Source organism: Lissotriton helveticus, chromosome 1_1, assembly GCF_964261635.1.
Source record: "Lissotriton helveticus chromosome 1_1, aLisHel1.1, whole genome shotgun sequence".
Classification (NCBI taxonomy): domain Eukaryota; kingdom Metazoa; phylum Chordata; class Amphibia; order Caudata; family Salamandridae; genus Lissotriton; species Lissotriton helveticus.
The window spans coordinates 1,683,232,995-1,683,255,285 of record NC_136057.1 but is presented as its reverse complement, the minus strand read 5'-3'; the positions used below and the strand labels follow the sequence as shown (position 1 = coordinate 1,683,255,285).

The following is a 22,291-nucleotide window of genomic DNA, read 5'->3' as shown; positions in this document are numbered from 1 at the left end:
TTTTCAAGCCCCCATTAGTCCAAATTATGTTGCACCACAAAAACACCTGGGCAAGGGCTCGCACTGGAAAGTAACATATGGATGAATAAAGACTCGAACAAAAAAAGTATTGGAATTATAAAGGGAAACAAGCACCTTAGCAGAGCGAAGGGAAAATGCAAAGCCCATAGAATGTTCCAAATGTTAGCAAGAACTACCAGAGGCGGCGTTAGGGCAAACATGTCTCCGCAACATTCAGTCAAAAAAAAAACACCCTGCAAACCAGATTGCCACTTCTGTCTGGCCCACACATATACATCGTATTGTATTGCATTGCATTTCGACATTTATTTAGCGCTTAGTATCCCCATGTCTGGCGCTGAAGTGTGTGCCTGCATGGGTAGCACGCTACACTGTGTATATGTAACATCGCAGGGTGCAGGCAGAAGGTAATTGCGTATATCCAAAGCCAATATGAAAATTTCGACTTTTATAGGGTTTTTTTAAAGCTGCACTGTGATGGAACACTCTCCCACGTAACAGCACGGCCACACATTGTTTTTATTAGCAAACTTTAACTTTAATCAGCTTCCTTGTGGCCAGTCAGAAGTGCGAATAAAGAGACTACACCCAGGAAACAATAAAAAAAACACTACGAAACATAGGGACCCAAAACACGTGCATTACTTAGCTGGTTAGATATCTGGGGGGGGCGGTTTGGCGCCTGATACAGAGATCTACTGGCAACTGACAGTGTTGAATAGCTTGAAGGCCAACTCAGTCTTTTATCCTTCATGGGTCGATAAGATGAATGCTATTGAAATGTGTTACTAAGAACTGCTTAGACGTGGCAAGAGACCGTTCAGTCGGGTGTAAATGGTCACTGATTTTATTATCTAATGTACGTGAGAAGAGTCGACCACATCAAGGGGCCTCAAGTGCAGCGGACGTTCGTAGCAGCTGTTTGCGGAGTCATCACACGAGCCGAGGTGTGGTGGGGTGGCCGGTGGACTCTCAGATCCTGCCGCCTCCTTTCTCCGGGTTTATCATGCCTTGACATGTCGATGGCGTGCGAGTTTACTCGGTGGCTGTGATTTCACTTTCGATGCAGATGTTTCAGGCGCCAGGCATCTCGCCATCTATTTTCACCACTTGCACCCCCTAAGATACTGCAGGGGGCTTCCCCAGCCAAACTCTTTTCCTTTGATTATTAATGTCATGGCCACGTCAGTTCTTGCCCCCTGCTGACCTCTTCGCATTTAAATTATCTTTAGTGTGATTGTAACTGTCCCAACACCCAAACTTCAATCTCTGACTCCTCCACACTTATTTCCCAAATCCAATCCACTCTTAAAGACAAAAAATACCTTTAATGTGTGGACAAGGAACTTGAAATACACAAAAAGAGAACCGCCGCCGACGTCATCACATTAGGGGCAGTGTGATACGAAAAACATAGTTTACAACCCGAAACCCTGCCTTCCCGAAAAATGGACATAGATCAGATTAAAACTAAGGCTTCCTGGTTTACAATTAAAATAAGTACAGAAACATAAGTAGGGATGAAAAAAATGTTATTGTCACTTTGTGAATTTAAGCCACCGCCACTCCTTTCATAGTATTCCCCACCTCGACCTTTAATAGCACTGACCGCAGGCTTCTGAGAAATCTTTAGCACCGGCACTTCTTATTTTACAAATTAAGCACTGTTAAGCATTAACTGCTTTCCAGGCAGATCCTTCAGGCTGTTGGAAACCCGGATTTTATCTGCGGAATGCACTGCTAACCTGCCCCAGTAAACGCGCATCCCCTGTGTTGCTACAGAAATTCAGCCATAAAAACTGTCTGCTGAATAGCGCATTTGCATATTCGGAATGCAGTGCTATAAACCAGGCAGAGGGGCTGCAGCAGCCACTGCACAGAAGTAAAACACTGGAGCCGAATCCCCGGTCTGCTGGGCGGATTCCCCTTCAGCCTCTTTAAAACACACGCCAATAAATCTGTGGATGAAACTGAGATTAAAAGAACAGCCCATGTCTTGTTCTTGAACTAATGAAGCCCTTTCCCGGCCTGGCATGCAGCAGCTGCGCGCAGAGCGCTGCTGAATTGTGAACGCGCCCGGCCATCTGGATTCACTAATGGAGGCACCCTGACAGCTCCTAATTATAATTTATGTACTTCTTTGCGCAAGCACGCACGAAATATGCCCAAAATGGCGGAACAAAACTACATTTACCCTATCACTTCAAGCCTATTAAAACAAAAACACAAGGAAGACGAATCACTGGCCAGATGACAGAAAACGCTAAGGAATGTCTGGAATTCCTCTCAACAAGGCCCTTCTTCTTCTTTTTTTTCTTATAACATTAGGATCTCGAAACTCCTCCCCCAGGGGGAGGAGTCCGAGCCCTAAAAACTCCTCCCCCAGGGGGAGGAGTCCGAGCCCTAAAAATGTAGTATGTATATAGATAAAAGAGTCATGAACTAAAGACGCAGATTTAAAAGTCCAGAACAACTTTACAAAATGGATCCTGGTTTAAATAAAACACAAACGTTGGTGTCCTTCTTCCTTCCGGAAGCTTGTCAGAAAATTTGGTTTATTGGCTTCATAATGTTATGAGGCTTAAAGGGCCCGTCAATCACAAACAGCACTTTCTGCGATCATAAGGACTGTGCTCTTCATGATGAGCAAGCAATGAATATAATGCTCAGATTAGCACAAGCAAATATTAGCAAAACGAGGGATAGTTAACGATTGCAGGCAGGAGAGCAAAGCAAACCGGGTTAGATTTCAGCTGTAGGTTCACCCTCATCAACAGACTATGATCAAACCTCCTGGACACGATCGATCTCAATTCTCCGAAATACCAAGGCCATAGCAAACTTTCAACAAAACGTCGGCTTGGGTATTGTGACCAGACCATAAGGGAAAAGAGGCAAACGTCTGGAATGCCAGCTAAACATCGGCATTTATGAGAGCGCACAAACGGTGCGACAATGCATCTCTTTAATTCACAGGCTGGCGTTTCTGCTGTCGAGCAGGATTAATTCTATTTTTCGGCTTTTGATGACCGGAAAATGTGATCAGTTAAATGGGTTTATGAGATTTTTCCAATATTAATTCATAATGAATTGGAGTGCTTCACAGAATTAAACGTGTTCTCGACAATGGCTCCTGAAATCTCAAGAAGTTCAATTTATAATAATACTTAGCTTTCTACCATGTACCTCCAAATTAACACCAAACTGCTTGGCAGCAGAGGATCAGTCTGTTGTGGCTCTTGGTGACCAGTTCGAGAACTAACAAGTGTCCAAGAAATACTCAGATCTCAAGACCAGTACACATCACTCGGACTCTAAGAAACCCATAAATAGGTGTGCAGAGACCGTAGGAGAAGTCTACCGGGCACCTTCCTCCTCAGCCATCTTTAGATCCGCTCAGTCACAGGCACTGTCCCTGCCACAACACGGCCCCAAAACCTCTTGTAATGTGTCAAACAATCATAGCCTACTGCAAGGATTAGATCTTTTGTGCCCACGGTCTTTAAGCAAAGAACACCCAGCAGTACAGTGTGTGGCACCAACGTAAAATGACAAATGTGCATTAAGGGAGAACCTGCATGCCGCCATTTTTAACCAAAGTGGTTTTCACACGCTTTAACTGGTTTCGCAATTTCTGCCTTGACCAGGACCTGGACCTTCAGCACAAGGCTTCGTCATGGAGACAGGCTGCTGAAAAGCCACCATGGGATAAGACTTAGTAGAAGAGTGGAAAAGGACAGCCCCCAGCAGGTCACACTGGTGTGCACCAAGAATCCATCAGATTTCCTACTTTCATATTTATCAAAGGTTTCCAAAAATCAAGCAGAAGCAGTGGATTTGCACATTCATACAGACAAAAAAATGTTTAGCTAAAAAAAAGCGTCTGATTAGAGTCCCTAATTATGTAAATTTAGACTATCTGGGGAAAACCCAGCTAAAAAAGATTTATTTTTGTCACAATGCCTCCAGAAAATGGCTTTGCTGCCAAGGTGTTAGATGTGTGTGGTGTTGCTTGGACAGAAGCCCTGTTGACAGTGATCTAAGTTGCAGAGGACTGTAATTAACTGCTTGACCTGGAGGATTGACTGCCACCTACTCAAAAACGAGCTGGAGATGGAGCAGATGTCATCCAAGATGGCAGCCGAGTTGCAAGAATGGATTATTGAACGGCTCAGGGCACGGTTTCCATGGTGCTTGCAGCTGTATGGTGAGGTGGGCAGATATTGTGCTCTGCCTGGGCAGTTTCTTGCTACCAGAAGTGGAGGTGGTGTCACTAATGACTTGTTGAGATGGAATTTGAGAAACACATTGAGCCTAGCTGCTCTGAATTGGAGCCAATGAGAATAGCCGTTGGAGAAGGCAAGGTTTGAGATGATGGTGCCAGAAAGTAGACACTAGGCATTGCTGCTCCATGAAGGAAGAGTCAGATATAAGAGGGTTGAGGGCAATGGCATTGCTAGTAGGGAGCAGCCTGGCACCCCACCTACAGGCCAGTCATACATATAAGGTTGAGGTGCAATGGCGTACCATGTGGAGGTAAACTGCCACCCCACTAAGAGGCAACAGCCTTAACAGCATCTTATCGGGCAGGCAGTGCATGTAGCTCAGACAGATGAAGATTGTGGATGATGTCACATAAGTAAAAGCCACTTTCTAGATGTCAAACATCTAAGTACAGATCAGTAAGTAATACAATTTGTATTGACTAATCAATCAGATATTATTGCATTTTACGATAAGTGCCACTGTTTTTCTAAACTACGCAGGTCGGATTTTGTTAATACACAAATAAACCAAGATAATTATTTGACTAGGTACTGAATTAGAGCTACTCTTCTATATTAAACATTTAGCTGTACCCCTCTAGTCAATGAAGTTCAGACTAATAATACAATACGAGGCCTGTACGTATAAACGGCATGTACGCAAACACTTTTAGGTTGGGATGTCAAACAAATCTAAAGACGGGGCTACGTGGCAAATATTGGGATAATTAGTATCTCCAATTATGCATCCCCCTGCTCTGCCACCGTCTACAAATTGCACCTCAAAAATTGACTGAGTACCATCCTTCCCTGCCGTACAAGTGGTTTCTATAGAAGATTCTCTGCTACAATCTGGACATTAAAATATATATGTGCTCACTATAAAAGTAAGAAATTAAGGGAACCTCCAAAAGTAAAATAAAACACTATAATGATCAGAAACCAATGATCACTTCCAAGATGCCATTGTAGTTGGTTGATGTTTTCTTATTTGCAACTACTCTACAGGAATTTCCATTAGGATTTCCGGGAGTGAGGTTCTCCAATGGAATTTATTGGAGCACTTGAACACATGTTCCGTCATCGGACTGTAAGAGGTCCACCAGTGATAGAGGGTACAGACGGGCTGCGTGAAATTAGGCAAACCCCATTAGGGTGGGCCAGAATCACTCAACTTATCAAGTCATGGTCTCCAACTGGGCTGCTGTTACTGCCCAAGGACGGTAGGCTTAGGCAGTGTCCGTATCAAGCCAGGCATGACATTGATTACGCCTGAGAGAGGAATGGCTGCCCCTCAAGCCCACCTGCATTTCAGAAGCACTGTGCATTTCAAATCCCCCCCCTCTCAAAATTCTGGTTCGATCACAAAAAATTGCTCACGAATACAATGAAAGTTCACCAGATGAATAAGAGCCGATTCTCGCTTGGTAACAACAGGCTTTAAGATTTAGAACAATGGAAACATTCGTGTACGTTTCCAAACTCAGTAGCACAGATAAAGATGTAGCCAGTGAAAGCATTTGCTTTTTCAGACTGTTACACAGTTGTGACCAATAGTACAGAATTTGACCGGTCCTGTCTTGCTACTTCTTTAACTATTCTTTTCAGTCATTTAAATTATTATAGCCTAATTCGACTGAAAAAAGACAATGTACCAACTTAGTATCCAAAGAAGATGAAAACGAAATGCAAACGCTTATTTATTGCTCACTCTTCTTCCAAACTCCAGCATGGTTAAAATGTGAGTGCTGCAGCAACTCCTGCTTTCTACTTCCAGGGCCCTTGTTTACCCCATGCTTCGTGTTGTGTGTGGGGGGGAGAGGGGGGGTTTGGTCCTATTACTCATCGTTAGACCTTGATACTGAGAGAGCAAAAGGCAGAAAATGAGTTAGAGAAAGAAAGGCTGTACACATGAACTCACCCGCCTACCTCACTCAAAAGCTGACAATATCTGGTGGCTCTAGAACTACTAGAAGCACAAACAATCTTCTGCTGAAGCCTCGAAGATTTCGGAAGGAAAAAACCTAGAAACGCTCCTTTTCAGAAATGGCACCCAGGATCTGGAACTCACTCCCTAGTGAAACCAGGCTCATCTCCTCCAACAAACTTTTTAAGAAAGAAGTAAAAGCGATCCTCATGGCTAAATACACAAGATCTATTACTCTGTATTTCTCATGAATCCGCTCTGTACTACCTGCCTGACCCCTTGGTCTATTTGTATTACTTGTATTATCGACTTATTTGATTGTATACGTTCCCTCTTGGTATATTTTTATATTGTTTGACGCACCTGTTTGACTTTGCACCCTCTACCTACACCACCTCAACTATCCCTACTCTTGTACTACTGATGCACCTGTGTGACTATACACCCTGCACACACCTACCTCAACTATGCCTTTATGCTATCTCCAAAAGCATTTTAAGCACGCTTAAACAAGTATATGCTCCTTATTTTTGTACTTTTATACTATTGGCGCAACTGTTTGACTATGCACCTTGTACCGACACTACCTCACCTGTGACCTACCTCTTGTATTTTGACCTACCTATGTAACTATGCACCTTGTACCTAACTACCTCAACTACTACTCTATCACCCCCTTGTACTTGTAAAGCGCTCTGATATCTGCAAAGATCTTGTTCGCGCTATATAAAAAACTTTCAAAATAAATAAATAAATAAATAAAGGGAAAACAGTGACAATGGAAAAAAGCAGAGAAGAAAAATAACTTGTAAGAGTGAAACAGATAGGCAGAGGTGGAAAAAAGAGGAAGGAGCGGAAATCAAGATACGACAGCCTTGGTTTCCGGTATATTAAACACTGCCCTTCTTTCAGTCCTTCACCTATACATAAACACACACGCTATAAACGCCACTACGGGGGCCATAGGCCACCGATATACGACACGACGTTGAACGTACACAACACGTTCGAAGGCCAGGGCCTTGGGCGGGGAGAGGAAGCAGCTGGTAGACATCGACATTTTCCCGCCATGAGCTCAGACATGGCCACCAGCGCCTGATCTGTTCGTCACTGTCGGCCCCTGGGTGGAGGCCGCCAGTGAACAACATGCTGAATTTAAGGAGACAGGCCGCTCTCAAACCGACGAGGGGGAAACATGCCCGAGTAGCGGGATTTCTCAGGCTCGTGCTCAAATCCTGCATCCATGGTGGACACCCCACGCCAAGGCGCACATTCCACCTGCAAAATATATAACGTTAAAGGCGGGAAAATACCGACGCAATGAAGGCTTCGGGATTAGGAAACGTGCCCGGATTGCCTGCCCCGTCCTTTAACTGAGCACAAAGCAACACAAATCAGTACAACAGAAGCTACAAATATATATATGAAATGTAAAAATCACCTCCATTAATGTATTACACAAGGACACACAACAACAATGAATCAAGCACTCCTGTTTAGTGGGGCCAATGGAATTAGCAACTCGTTTGTTTTTTGGGTCTTGCATCAGCCAAGACGTTTTGATTTGACTAAGATCAAAATACTAATAGGTGCTCTTCATCCACTGGCCTGCTATTGTGTCACTTACATTTTTGTTATGCCCACCACTGGCTATAGGCATTAGGAAGAGTCGGCCAACTTAATCAATTGGCTACCTTCGCTGTCAGCAACGTCATTCTGCTCTTCCACACCCACACACAAGGTAGTTCTCTACAGTGGCAAGGGTTACTGTGGCAACGTGTGCTTTGTGAGACCCAAAACATTTTTGCTTTTGACCATTTAAAAAAAATGTATTTCGCCATTTTTTTAAAATTTATTGCAGAGGGCCTAGAAGTTCCCCTACAATGCAGTTTTGCACAAAAAAAAAAAGACAAAACAACCATCGATAAAGGCAAAAGGCTGGAAGCCTAAGCTATACTTACTGGCTTTGTCAATGCTTGTTTGAGTATATACTGCTACTACCTTACTGTTGCCATTTCTTAGAGCTTGAATCTCAGATGTTTATTCACGCAACTTGCTAGTACTGCATCAAGGTTACAATTAGGATACACTAAATTAACTTTCGTCTAGAATAACGCCAATGTGCACATGACCTAATCTTCTCCAAGCAACTTTGTGTTTGTCTCAGCTCCCTATACTCCTCAGCTCAATGGTGACTGCGTCTTCCCAGTTGCACCTCACTGGACTGGAGGCCGGTGCCTCTTGCTGAACTTTAGATCATTTGTCAACGACGCTCAGGCCCAATCACAGTAATACACTGGTTAGAAGCTAGGTATTAGTTTGGTTAGATTAGTTCTTGACCTTGTGACACTGTGCAGCTGCTACATAAGAGATGCATTAAAAAAATAAACAAGCACTGGCAAACCAAATCAGTCTTTAATTGTTTGGCTTGGTCAATACCTTTGCCAATGTTTAGTAGCATCTGTATAAAGCAAATGCTTTTTGCCCGGCCTTTAAATACCTCTGTGTACATGTAGATATGAGTGAATAATCAGCAACGGCAGAGAAGAACCATCAAGCCCACAAAGGCTGCCTATTTTCAGACAAACTGTTCTACTCAAAGCCCCTAACATATGTAATTTGCATGGGGGTCATCTAAATACAAATCGTACTTCTGCAGCCAAGGGTTTTTAAAAATTTTATTTTTTTATTTCATTGCTTTTCTTAAGACCACCCGGTTGGAAAGCATATTTGAACATCAAATTAACAAAGAGGCTTTTTTCGTTTTTTTTTCCATTATCAACCACACTAGACTTGATAATATACATATGATGAAGGGAGACAGGGACTGTTAATCCAGTGTAATGTTCCTATTCGACTGCTTTTGGTAATGCCACACATGCCAGAAAACATGTGATAAGGATGCAACAGATTGCTCCCAACCATTGACGCTAAGAGGGAGGTCCATTTGCAAGGTCTGGCATGGACAAAGTTTGTCTCTGAAATTTTCTCTATTAGTCAGTGTCACTTAACTTCATCTACAGCAGATCACATCATATGGTATCCGGAAGGAGAATGTGGGACAATGCAGCACATGAATGCATAAGTCTATCTGCCCAAGTCAGAGGTTTAAGACAAAATCTATTGGCACTGTCCGGAGTACTGAGCTAGACTCCACTTTATATACAATCCTGACCACAATGGGCTTTTGGAATGGTTAAATCGAAAGCCAAACAATTATTATGAAACCTGCAATAGAAGACAGACAGGACAAACAGCCTTGCCACTATAGAAATGTAAAATATGCACACTGTAAAGCTGCTGCGAAAATGACACTGAGCAGCTGTATTGATCAGGTGTTACCAACAGCCTTTTCACCAATTTCAAGTGTCTATAACCGGTGGAATTAGGTCATCCTAAAGGATAGTGCGTGAAGCAGTAGGGAAGACTGTAGCCTGTGGGTGTGAAGAGATCCAATTTAACTTATAATTGACTGTGGGAATATAAAAGGTCCTGTAGAAGTCTGGAACCTGAGGTGGAGTTCAAAAGCAACAGGTTTATCAGAGATCAGATACGTAATCACCAAATGTCATCACTTGAAGTAATCAAAATCCCCCACCCCAACGACCACATAAAATGGGATTATGTTACTCATTCTGGCACCATAGCACTTTTGCTCAACAAGGGCAAACGAAATGACTGGTGTTATACGACTGAAACACAGACAAACAGACATTGCGCTATACCGTATCCGACGCAAGGAATGACTGCACATGCTAGTGTGCATAATTGTATATAGGGGTCAGAATGGCGGACTGACACTATTTTACGGAAACAAATCAATCTTAAAAAAGAAAATACTATAGTGTACAAGCTAACAGCTTCCTGAAAGAACAAGTCAAAAATAAATAACTTAAAAGCCAGCCTTCAACGTAGTGGAATTATAGCTTGGCATCTGCTGACTGCATCATTCTTCAGGCATGGCGGTGTGCTGTCACAGACTGAGTACTTTATTGGTTTAAATTTGAAGCTCTCTGACCTTTCCGTCTTCCTATTGCAGCTTTTGTTTTTATCAACTTGATGATCCTACTGTGCAGATTGACAACCAGGCGAGTGCCCTCATGAAAGGCTGCGGGAGATTTTTAGTTTGGCTCCCTGTAACCTGCTTGCAGCATCTTAGTACTGTGCCAAAAGACCTGGGGCCGTATTATGAAAATGCCCCGGGGGTGTAATGGGCGTTTGCGCCCGCTTTGCCTGCCCCGGGGGCATTTTGGCATTACAGAAGGGGCAGCATACGCTTGAGTGCCCCCTTCTGTAATACAGATAGCGTTAGCTCACATAAAGTGTCAGGGCTATCTTCAGGGGGCGTTCCCTCATTTGAATGGGGGCGTGCCCATGCAAATGAGGGAATCCCTTTGCCTCTGCGCCAGCGACGTATTGCAGACACGGCTGCAGAAGAAAAGAAGCGGTCAGGAGGCGCACTACCGCGCCCCCTGAGAGCAGACCTCTGGAGGAGGGAAAGGGGTCCCATGGGCCCCCCAGACATCCCCTTGCAGACAAGTTCAGTCACTGACTGCATCCGCCTGCAAGAGGATCTCTAATCCCCTTCAAAAGTGCAAGCAAGTTTAAACCTGCACTGTGAACACACTAAGCATTTTTTTTTTTGTGTGCAGATTTATAAAGCACGAACTCGACCCAAAGGTATTGGAGCACTTTATATGAGCACCAGTTAAGTTACACAAGAACACATTCATTATTTGGTTGGTGCAAGGAGATTAAGTGATTTTCCCAGAATCACAGGATGTTGAGCCAGGCTCAAACCCAGTTCTCCAGCTCCAAAGTCTGCAGCTCTAGCCGGAAGGCTACATCCTCTCCCGAGCAACCGCTCTGTTTTTCACATGAATGTGCTGCTCCCAGGCCAGCACGAGTTTGCAGCGTTCCTGGGAGTAGTGTATTCCTTTAAAAAGGGCACACTTTCCCAGTTTGCACCCGGCGTAAGGTGCACCATCCGCAAACAGGGATTGTGCCCCCTTTACATAATAGGGCCCGTGGACGGCAGTCATCTGAGCCCCAGCAAGAAATAAAGAGCGGGTAAGTGGGAGAGACTCAGTGAGGTGGCAACAGGCTAGAGTGCGCAGCACGCAGGTTGAGCCCTGGCCTGCAGAAGTGGCCCAACTAGGTTCGGGTGCGGCTTGCAGTGAGGGAGAGCTCCTGTGCCTCGCCTGCTACTGAGAGGAGTCCCTGCCCCCGCTTTACTTTCTACCACCTGGAGCCCCGGCATAGGGCAAAGCGGCACTAAGGAGGTACAGCGGAGAAGGGGAGGCAGCCCCAAGTCCTGTACAGAGAAGATAAATTGGTGAGTGGAGACATTACAAGGAGACTGCTGTTCTCCCTGCTTAACCCACGTTACAGGCAGGAGGGGCCACTGAATTTAATCCACGCGCCTTCACCTCACGCGGCGTGTGCCCGAGCAAGGACAGTTATCGGCCAGAGGAGGGTGGGCCATTCCTTTTGGCATTAAAAAGTAAGCGACTCTCCGTTTTCTTTTTACCTGTCATCTGAATTTTGTCTTAAGATATTTCTTCTATATGGTTTTATGGGCCGGGTGAGTTCAGCTAACAGAGGCTCCCACACTTAGCTAGTGGCAGGGTTTTATGACAATGGGGCCCTGATCATTGCACACTCTTTGGTTGTTTACTGAACCGTGGTGTTCCCAGTCTTTTGTCAGGGGTGGTCTCGCTTCCCTGGAGGGCTCCAGGAGTGTGGCAACGCTCTAGTCTTCTGCTTTGTTCTTTTTAAGCTAGGAGCCTTGGGCTACCTACCCTTTAGTAGTGCCATGGGGAAAAGGAAAGTGGAGGTGAAAAACATGACGGAGAAACGCCCAAGGACCAGTATCTCGAGTTTATCCTTTTTAAACAATACAGTGGATGTACTCTCTGAAGAAATGTCATGTGTTAAGCAACAGCTGGCCCAATCCTGGCAGAGCACTGACTCATTGGCAGAAAAAGGGGACTGTAATCAAGGCTCTGAGAATAGTCCTGAATGTTAATACTCAGGTACTTCTTAATACCCATAGCCATTCAGATATTCTGGATACACAAGCTCTGGTTAATTCAACTGAAACAATCTCAGGTCCAGGTTGCCATGCAAAGACAGTCTGGAGGTGGTGGAGCGGAGGGTGGGTCTAGGGCTAAAAGTAAAAGGGGGTCCTACCCACATGGTGTTCATGCCAGTAATACAATCATCAAGAAGCCTAAAAGGGGATCATTCGCTTATGTACCTGAGAACTCTCCTATACATGAACTTATCCATAATTTGGGAACTCAATTCTTTTCTACTTTTGAGAACTTTAGTATTACATTTGATATGCTGGAAGAAAGGGTTGGCTCCTTGGGTAAATCTGTAGGGTCTCTCCAGGAACAGATTGAAAATATCCAAAGGAAAGTATCTCTTATGTTGAACACCCCGCTTATTACACTGCGAAGGCAAAACTCCTCCTCTGGAAAAGCTGGCTGTAATAGTTTTCATTATCCTTTAACATCAGTACACGTCCAGTGTCCGGGCAATGCAAGCACATCAGAAGATGTAGCAGTATTTCCTGTAATCCCACAGGCCCTGTATCTATAACACAGCCAGTCTCCCTGGAGAGAAATGTTAACGTGGGATCGGGGAAAGGTCCGCAGATGACATTTGTGCACCGAATCCGGGGCTGGAGACCCCAAGGTGTGGTCAACAAGCTCCAACCGGGCCTCCCCGGGGCCTTACATCTTTTGCTACTCTTCTGCAGTTTCCCCGTTTGTACCTCATATGTCTTGGTTCTAGCTAATATCCCACCATTACTGCAATCTGAACAAGAGAATTACCATGCAACATACGAATAAAGTGGTCTGTGCGCCCCTATGGTAGACAGCCGTTATTTGATGAAATACTTACGGCACCTAGAGAGGGGTGGATTGACAGTTCTCCCAAAACATTTCTGGGAGACTGTATAGTTAACTTTTGCAGTGACCATAGGGCATGTCTCACTTTAATCAAATTCCTGGCCAATTTAGCAGCCCCTATCAGAATTTCAGTGTTGCCTCTGGGATATTTCTATAGACCTATGAACCTGGGAACGAATCGCCAGGGGTGCTCTTGTCCAGGTATTATTAGGATAAATGCTAGCACCCATGTCCAGAAGCTGGGTCCTAATGTTGCCCTGTCCCCACCAATATTAATTGCTGAGTGGGCTGAATGAACAAGTTTGACTGCGGTAGGTCCAATTTAGCAAGGAACTCACAAATGGGACAACCTCTTCCATGGTATTTCAGGTACTAAGTTGGAACATTGCAGGTGTGCGAGAGAAATTTGATGATCCCAACTGGCTTAAGATGCTCACTCATTTGATATTATATGTTTTCAGGAGACGTGTGTCGCGCTGGCGGGGTATCTACTTAGATGGCTACGCTTCTTTTGTTATCAACGTGTCGCCTTTGCCTAGTGGGAGAGCAAATGGGAACTAGAGACCTTTGTTAAATCTGATTTGATCGACAAAATTGAAAATCTCTCAGTTAATTCCCCTAATATTCTTGAGGTTCTTCTCTCATTTACCAACATTAGAATCTTATGTATTCATGAGTACAAAGAGATCTATGGGAAAGAGACCGATTACATGATAATTATGCTTGTTACGTTTTTAAACAACTTTTATACCCAAAAAAATGCATAGCACTGATGATTTGTGGTGACTTCAACCTTGTAAAGATTATTATCTGCATGTAGGTTTGGGAAATAAGGAAGGTAATAACGACGAAGCACAGTGAGATTTGATGAATTAGCTGTCCCTAGATTTCAGCATGGTTAATCTTCGGAGTCTAAGGAATATATGAAAAAAAAAGAATATATATTTATTTCTTCCAGTGGACTGGAACATTTTTACCAATCACAACCCTCTCTACTCTAGTTTCCACTGGGACAAGAAGCAGGCTGAAGCCTATCTTTTTTTTAACTATTCATTCATTTCCCCCACAGAACAGGGAGATAAAATGACGTTTCACTGGGAGGAGGTAAAAGAGATGCAATTTTATCTCTTCCCTTGGGCACGTCCCCTAGTGCAAATTGGGTCCCTGAGGTCCTGTTTAAGTCCCTAGTGGATTCATGGCCCTCTTCTTATCCCTGCAAGGCGTCACTCTGTGATAGAGGCTTTATTCAAGATGGGGAAAAGGAAAGATCCTACTTGTTACAGACCTATCTCTTTAGTTGAGGTAAAAATCATCGGACGAGTTATTCTAGAGAGACTAATACAATGGATGGATGAACACAACATATTGGCTGACCTACAATATGGGTTTAGGCCCAGCAGGGGCATGGTTGAGCAGAACCTTAAATACACCAGGGCTAAAGGGGGAACCATAAATCTTCCCTTCATGGACCTCAGCTCTGCCTTTGACAAGGTTAACAGAGATAAACTCTGGGCAGAGCTGGGGTGCAGAGGATGGAACATGTTCCGGGTACTTTTTTAAAGGACCTTCACCATTATTTGATGGGTTCAGTCAGATTTGGAAGCAATGGGGAATGCACCAAGCACTTTAACCTAAATAAGGGAGTTTGACAGTTCTGTATTTTGGCAACCTTCCTTATTATGTACATTATTCACTTAGTGGAGGTGGTCTCAGTTCTGGATGTCCCAAGTGGTGGGGGGAGACTGCTTCCAGCACTTCTATACACCGGGAATGCAGTTTGGATTGCCAGTACTGCAAATTTTACAGCAGCTTTTAGATATTTGTATTGATTTTATAGACAATCTGGACTTATTAACTCATTTTAATAAATCTCATGTTATGGTTTTGGATCTCAAGACCACTAAAACTCCACTTTTTTGGTCCAGGGCCAGGTTTTAAGCAAGACCGATAATTTTACATATTTAGGTACTTTAATAGACTCAGGTCTCAGTTGGAAACCTTTACATAAAAAAATACTGGGAGCTTAAAGAAGGCCATTGCCAGTGTAATCTCTTACTGCCTCCGTCAGAAGCCAATTAAATTATTGCTTGATCTATATAAAGCTATGTGTATACCAATATCCACCTTTGGCTCTGAGATCTGGGGCAATGGTAATATATAACTGCTTTTGGTGGCAAAGAATACTTTTTTGAGGGGTCCTTTGGGCATAGGTCTATGCACTCCCCCCCTGAGAGTGCACACGAAGCACTTGGCATAGCTACATCGTTGCTTTTATATGGCTGCAACCCCTTTTATTATGGCAATCAGTTTGGTTTAAGAAGGAACTAAGCCTTAACATGTTAATCATAGCAGACTGGTTGAAACTCTACAGTACGTCCAATATAACTTGGCTGCAATTTTTAAGGGTACATTTTAATGCCTTTGTAAGACCTGAGCTATATTCTAACCCAGAGAAGATCACAAAACAAGATGATGTCTGGCTAAAGCAGGCCTTTCGTCTTAGGGCAGATGCTGACAGGGAAGCCTCTGCTTTATCCAAACATTCATTTCATCAATATACTATAATAAAAACAGTATACGGGGTAGAACCATATCTTCATAGATCAGCCCAACCATCAACTACATTTATTGACCTATTTTATTCTGGGCATATTCCATCAGCTGCTTATCTCAAAAGGTACCCGTTATAAAATCACACATTTACCACGTTGCACTTGTGACCAAGTTTCAATTTGTGACACTTTGCACATTGTTCTTATCTGCTCTAAATACAACACCCTTTGCTATAACTTTTTAAGACAATTTGTTTTTTTTAACCACAGATATAAGACAGGTAAGACCTGTCTTTTTATATTTATAGCTCCTAGCCACACTCAAAATCTAGTTTAATGTCTCTGGGTTCTTGTCTGGTGTTTTTAGCTCAAGATATTAGACACTGACTTCTGTATAGTGCTTTACCCATAGATATTTCAAATGATGGATTTCTGTCTATCAATGCTGTTTTAAATGGAAATATTTTACCATTCTGTTTGATATCTTGCTTTTTTTCTTGTGATGAAATTTATTTTGCTTGTACATTTGTATGATTTCAGATATACCATTTAATAAAATCCGAAATACTGTGTGTTAAAAAGATATCCTACATTTTTTCCTTTCACACTCCCTGTACCCCAGCAAAATTGCCCCAGTGCACTTTATAAAATCCTCACACTTTACAGTCAGAAATAGTCAACTTCAATCTCAGTATTAGGAATAAACAGAAATTTGTAAGGGGCAGCCTGACATTTGACCTCTGTCCTAGAACACAAGGCACAAGTGAGAACATAAAAACAAAATGTATACCATTTTATTGTTTATTTACCTTCTGAACTCCAGCATGGTTAATCTGGGTGTGCAGCAACACCTCCACACCACTACTTCGAACACCTATGCTTCTGTGACAAACATTGCACCCACCGAGAAACAGGATTGACAGTCCGGTACTACAAACAAGGCGAGCAATGCAACTGTAGCAGAAATCTACAGTAACCAGCAAGTGTCAGGTCTCAATTCCTTAAGGGCAATACAGATCGCCATCCTTCCCATGCTGATTAACATCACACCAGTAAGTAAATTAAGAGTCAAGCCTGCAATAAACTAATCAAGGCACCACTCAAATGCACCATTCAAACTGATCCGCTCCTCAACCCATGCATTCGGTGGAGGCGCCTTCGCTAAGGTTGAGGAGCATCGTCCCACTATCCTGCGAGCAGTTTAAAGAGGAAAAAGAAAATTATAATAACGCAATGTTACTATAGTTTTATCTTTCTGTTCCTGCTGAGGTGCAGGGCGGGGCCGGTCGGAACAGGGGCCCGGGCGAGGATTGGTGAGCACACTATTTGTGCAAGACGGTTTGGCCGGCTGGCTTGGGCCAACCAAACAGTCATGTGCATTTTGCATGTTCTCCACTTGCTGTATTGCACAGCCTGGGTGGAGAACATGCACAGACTCACAGTCCCCGTCTGAGCGCTGAACCACGACGCTCGGTCCAATCACGACGCTGCCGACAACAGCATCATGATTTGCTAGGGGAGCCTTTGTGCGTTCTGCATGTCGCCAACCAATGAGGAACGGGAGGCACTGGCCTAAAGGGAAGGGGATTTTTTAATCACACCCGCCCTACCACCCCCGTAAATCAGCAGTCGCCATCACATGCGGTTATTACCAACTTTTCCAGAAAACGCAACCTCATACCAACCTCGCAATAGATATTTGTTTTGTTTCCTTTTCATGTATTTTATATAGCACTAGCGCAACTAGCCTGCTCCTTCTACAAACCTGCAAAAAGGACGAGGAAGAGACGCAAGGTCTACTGTGAAGGAAGTCGGTCTCAGGTATTAATAGTTTTTGAAGGTCGTCTCAAAGCAAAAAGAGTTACACAAGGGTAGACAGAGCCTGAAGAGAGCAAAGGGATTATTCAAAATGGTGTCCCTCGACAAGAGAAGCCAATGATACAATTCTGGGAGGCAGCTCCTAGATAACTGACGGGGTGGTATGGCGGAGGGAGAGGGTTATGAATTTCACGCGCTCAACCAGAGCAACAGGACAGACATCAGTATAGGCAGCATATGGCGAGTTCTTCTTAAGGCAAGTGTGAACTGAGCAACAATGTTTTGCTCTCCTTTGAGCCTGTTCAGTTTTGGCAGTGGAACCCAGGCAGATTCCACTGGAGTAATCCAAGTAAGCATGAGTGAAAAAAAGGGAATTCGACAGAGCGCATACAACCTTGTTTCTTTAGTCGATGAATGACAACTCGAACAGGACAGCTTATGGACTGAGCAGAAAGAGGTTTTTGGGAGATGACCGGAAGCAAATTCAATTGGAGTATCTAAGGTTCTCCCAGGAGCCTAAACATAAACAGTGCATTTTTCTGCTGTATGAGAATTTGGGTGCATTATATGATATGGCTGGTTGCCCTTACTGTGTAATACACTTGCAAAAACTGTCTTGAGTCCAGTCAGGCTCATTTGTAAAACCTTAAGCTCAACCCTGGGTAGCTATGGCTTTGACCTGCAAGGGTTAAACAAAGGAACGTGTGTAAAGTATTCAACAGTACCAAACAATGAAATAAGAAAGCCACATACCACTAAAGAAATCCACCACCAATTTATAAAAATAGATTGTATTTTTTGTGAATTTTTAAAGACCAAGATGAGCAAAATCCATCAGATGGTCCCGGAGATACAGATTTTTAAAGAAAACTTATATCACTGCTTAACCACAAACAAGCATCAAGTTTGTAAACTTTTTTAAAGTTTGTAAGAATTGGGTTCTCCTACTCTGGTCCCACTTGAGCCACCAAATCTGACAGGATGGAGGTCTAGGAGGCCAATAAGGAGCACTTGGACAGTTACCTAGCCACCAAAGTGTTACCCAGTCCAGTTCCAAACCAAACTTTACAGCACGACCACTGAAGACTTCAATGGAGTGGTCCTGATGCTGCAGATGCAGGAGATGGAAGATGGTCAAGGTTTCTCTGGGTGCTGTGTGGGCGACAGGAGGCCTTTGCAGTTATTCTTCGTCCATGGGCCAGGTAGGTCAGCTTTGGCCACATAGGTCAGGTCCCTCAAAGTCCTCTTTGAGACAGTGAAGGCCGGCTGGGCTACCGGTCCCAGTCTACAGCGATCCCAACGATATCTCTTGGTGGAGGAGGGTGTTTCCCTTGGGTGACCAATCTGGACTCAAACAACACTCCCGGGTGTAGTAACTCTTCCACAGCAGAATGACAATTTAGAAGTGTTGCTGGTAACACATATATAAAAAAAATATATGTCCTGCTTAATATTATACAGTTCCATGCCTTATAGCTCAATAGGCCTTCCCTAGGGAAGACTTAAATAAACTGTTAAGAGAAGTGGGGTGCTTTACCATTAGTTTGAATGGCAAAGTCGAACTAGCAGTGTTACCACTGCCCCTCCAGTTTTCAGTGGCAGGTTGAGAGCCATTTTGTACTTTGTCACACAAGGGTGGCCTCCAGGGTAGCACAATTAGTTATGCAGCCCTGGGTGGACATTCTTTCTTATATGCCCTGGGTACCATATATTATAGGGACTTATAATAAGTCAGTCCCTGTCAATTGGTGGTAGCAAATTTGACATACACTTTGTACGGGGCTAGAACACCAACACTGGGGTCTGGTTAGCAAGCCTCAGTACACTCTGAGTCGATAAACCAGCAGCATCGCTCCCAAAATTGTAGGGTGACTTGCAAAAAGAAGAAAAAGAACTTGCAAAAAGAGGCATTTCCTTACGCGCAATGTCAGTTAAGACGGAGTCATTGCTTTTTGGACCATCTGCGAATTCTTTGATACCAAGATTTCCAAATAGCGGTGTTAAGTATTGGTGAAATGTGACAGCTGATGGTGCAAAGAATGGTTCTGAGGGGTGCCTATGATTCGTATAGCTTTGATTCACCCTTCAAAACTGGAGTTGTGCAGCTTAATGCACCTGCTTTGCAAGCCACAAAAACTGTGCATGCTACAGATGAACTTTGGTGTACAGCAGTTCGCTTTGGTTCTCTCAATCAGAGAAGAAGAGATCTGGTTTAACTTCAAGGGTGCAGTTCAAGAGGAACGAATGGGCCTGGATTCTTCTGAAGGACATTGCTAACTTCAGACAACACCAATACAGTCAAAGAAGCTTCCTCCCCATTGGTCAGAAGAGCGCGTACAAGCAGAATTTCCTTGTTGATGACAGTTTCTGTCATCAACAAGAATCTCCATGGTAACCACGCGTTCCCTCACAACACGCGCCTTGCTGTCACAAACACTTGAATTCGCCTTACCATCTAATTGTGGATGGCTTAAGCAGCTGCGACCTGTCATTTTTCACTGCATCAATGTATGCGGTATCATTAAGAGAAAAGAATGGCTCCTTGCCCTGGTTCGGATTCAGGATCTGTCACTAAGCACCTTCAGGGCCAGTCATTTTCTCGGAAACCGATGCGATGCTCCCCCAAGGGACGATGGGTGGCTGTTTTGATAGGCGTGAGGGGGCTGCTGCACAAATCTCACTATTCATTTCCCTAACATTAAAGGCAAAAGAAAATGTTTGTTTCGTCAAGCACAACTGAAAAGTGCGGAATGGCAGAACAGCAGCTTGCATTTTTACAAGATTCCTGCTGGATCAACAAAACATTGCCTGGGATTGGTTTGCAGTTCCAAGGAGAAATTAGCATTTTACTGTACCGACACCCCTCGCATACTTTATCCATCGATATCTGCCAAAAATACTAAGTACATGACATTTCTTTGATATTGCTACTTCGCTAATCCTGCATCGTAATGTTCAGAAAGTAGCTCAGTATTGTACTACACGAGAGGAGTTGGCCTAAAGGCTAGGGCGGTCGACCTCAAATCCGGGGGAACTGGGTTCGAGTCTCGGCAAGGACGCTGAACATCCTGTGATTCTGGGCAAAACACAATCTCCCTGTGCCTAACAAAAATGAATGTGTCCTCATGTAACGTAACTGGTGCTATGTAAAGCACTCTGGTACATATATATATTTATATTTCTTTGAATCCTCTCGTCTCTTCGTATCCTCCTGGCAAAAGTCACGGCACAGCAGACAGGTAAGTCCTTTTTGTCAAAATATTTAATTTTAACACACCATGTGCAAAGTTATGTGCCGAAATTGGACGGCCTACGCGGTTCGGCTACTCCTAGCTTTCCACTGGATCATATATAAATATATATATATACATACATATATATATATATATATATATATATATATATATATATATATATATATATATATATACACATACATACATACATACATATATATATATACACACACATACATACATATATATACATACATACATATATATATATACATACATACATACATATACACACACACGTACATACATGCATAACATATACAATGCAGGGCAACCGATTAGCAGTACAGGCTAATCCTTTTTTATTTGTTCAGTTAAATAAGTACCAGCCAGATGGCCATCACCAAAGAGTGCTTGTATGGTCCGATCAAAACGCACTTTCTCAAGAGCCAAAAGACCTTCAGTTTGTTGTATTATGACTTTTTTCGTATCTTGAAGCACAACAGAGCTATAATATTTACAAGATGTCCCCATAAAACAAATACGGTCCGCAGAGTGAACTTATTGCAAAGGTGGAAACCATAGAAGGTTAGACACCTTTTATTGCAGCTAAAAGGTACACTCGAGTTAGGAGTCCGATCAGATATGGCAAAATAGAATTAAATCGCTCGAATTCCTCAGATAGTCGGGCCTCCTTGCGGTTCTGTGGCAGCTGCACTCGATGCTAATCTGGAAACCCTGTTAATTCATTTTCCTCGAATGCATTTGCTGCCTCGGGACCTGCACAAGGACAGATAGGATTTCTGCACGCTACTTTTGCAGCTAGCTTGATTGGTGCAAATGTAGAGGAGGTGGGAGTTGCGCAGGTTGTAGTTGGAGTTGTGTAAGAAAACTCCCAACCCCCTCATTATGGAGATGTTTAATCTCAGAGACTGTCATCAGGAGTTCAAGATGAAACCAGAGTGGTCGCTGAGGGACCTTCAGCTGTAGTTTCTGTAGGAAACACACAAATTCAGTTCATAGTAGCTCCTTGGGCAATGCAGAAGGATAAACACTCGATATTCTAAGAACTAGGTAGCCAGTGAAGGTATAGGTGTAAAGAGTGATAAGCAATTGTCTCACTGAGAACAGAGACCGAGAAGGCAGTCTTCTGACTGAGGACTTGAGATCAGCAGAGCTGGTCACAGAATGGCACAGATTTTAAGTTGTCTGGACGTCGCACAGCAGCATCGTGCTACATCTAGATCGGATGGTAAACTGAAAAGATGTGTGTAGGTTAAACCATCTCCAGTGGTTTCCATTGTGCTGAAGAGGGATCACAAATTAAGCAACAGAGACTTGAACAAGTCCTGGGTCAGAGGGGGCGAATGTGATACCATAAAGTGGCAGGTCCAAGAAGGGGAAGAGGCTGCTCATGGTGGTCTTTCATTGAACGCCCACGGATCGAAAACCTGACACTTGGAACCAAGAATCAAAGTGTGTGCGATACAAACAAGGGCTCAAGATAATGTTGTTTACAATTCCAATTGCAGGTTTGGTTAACCCTCCAGTA

General features: G+C 43.5%; 1 protein-coding gene across 1 annotated transcript in view; it reads right to left on the bottom strand.

Moving 5' to 3' along the window:
- The window catches only part of LRP1 (LDL receptor related protein 1), a 1,472,234-nt gene that overhangs the window by 1,372,954 nt on the left and 76,989 nt on the right, over nt 1–22,291 (bottom strand).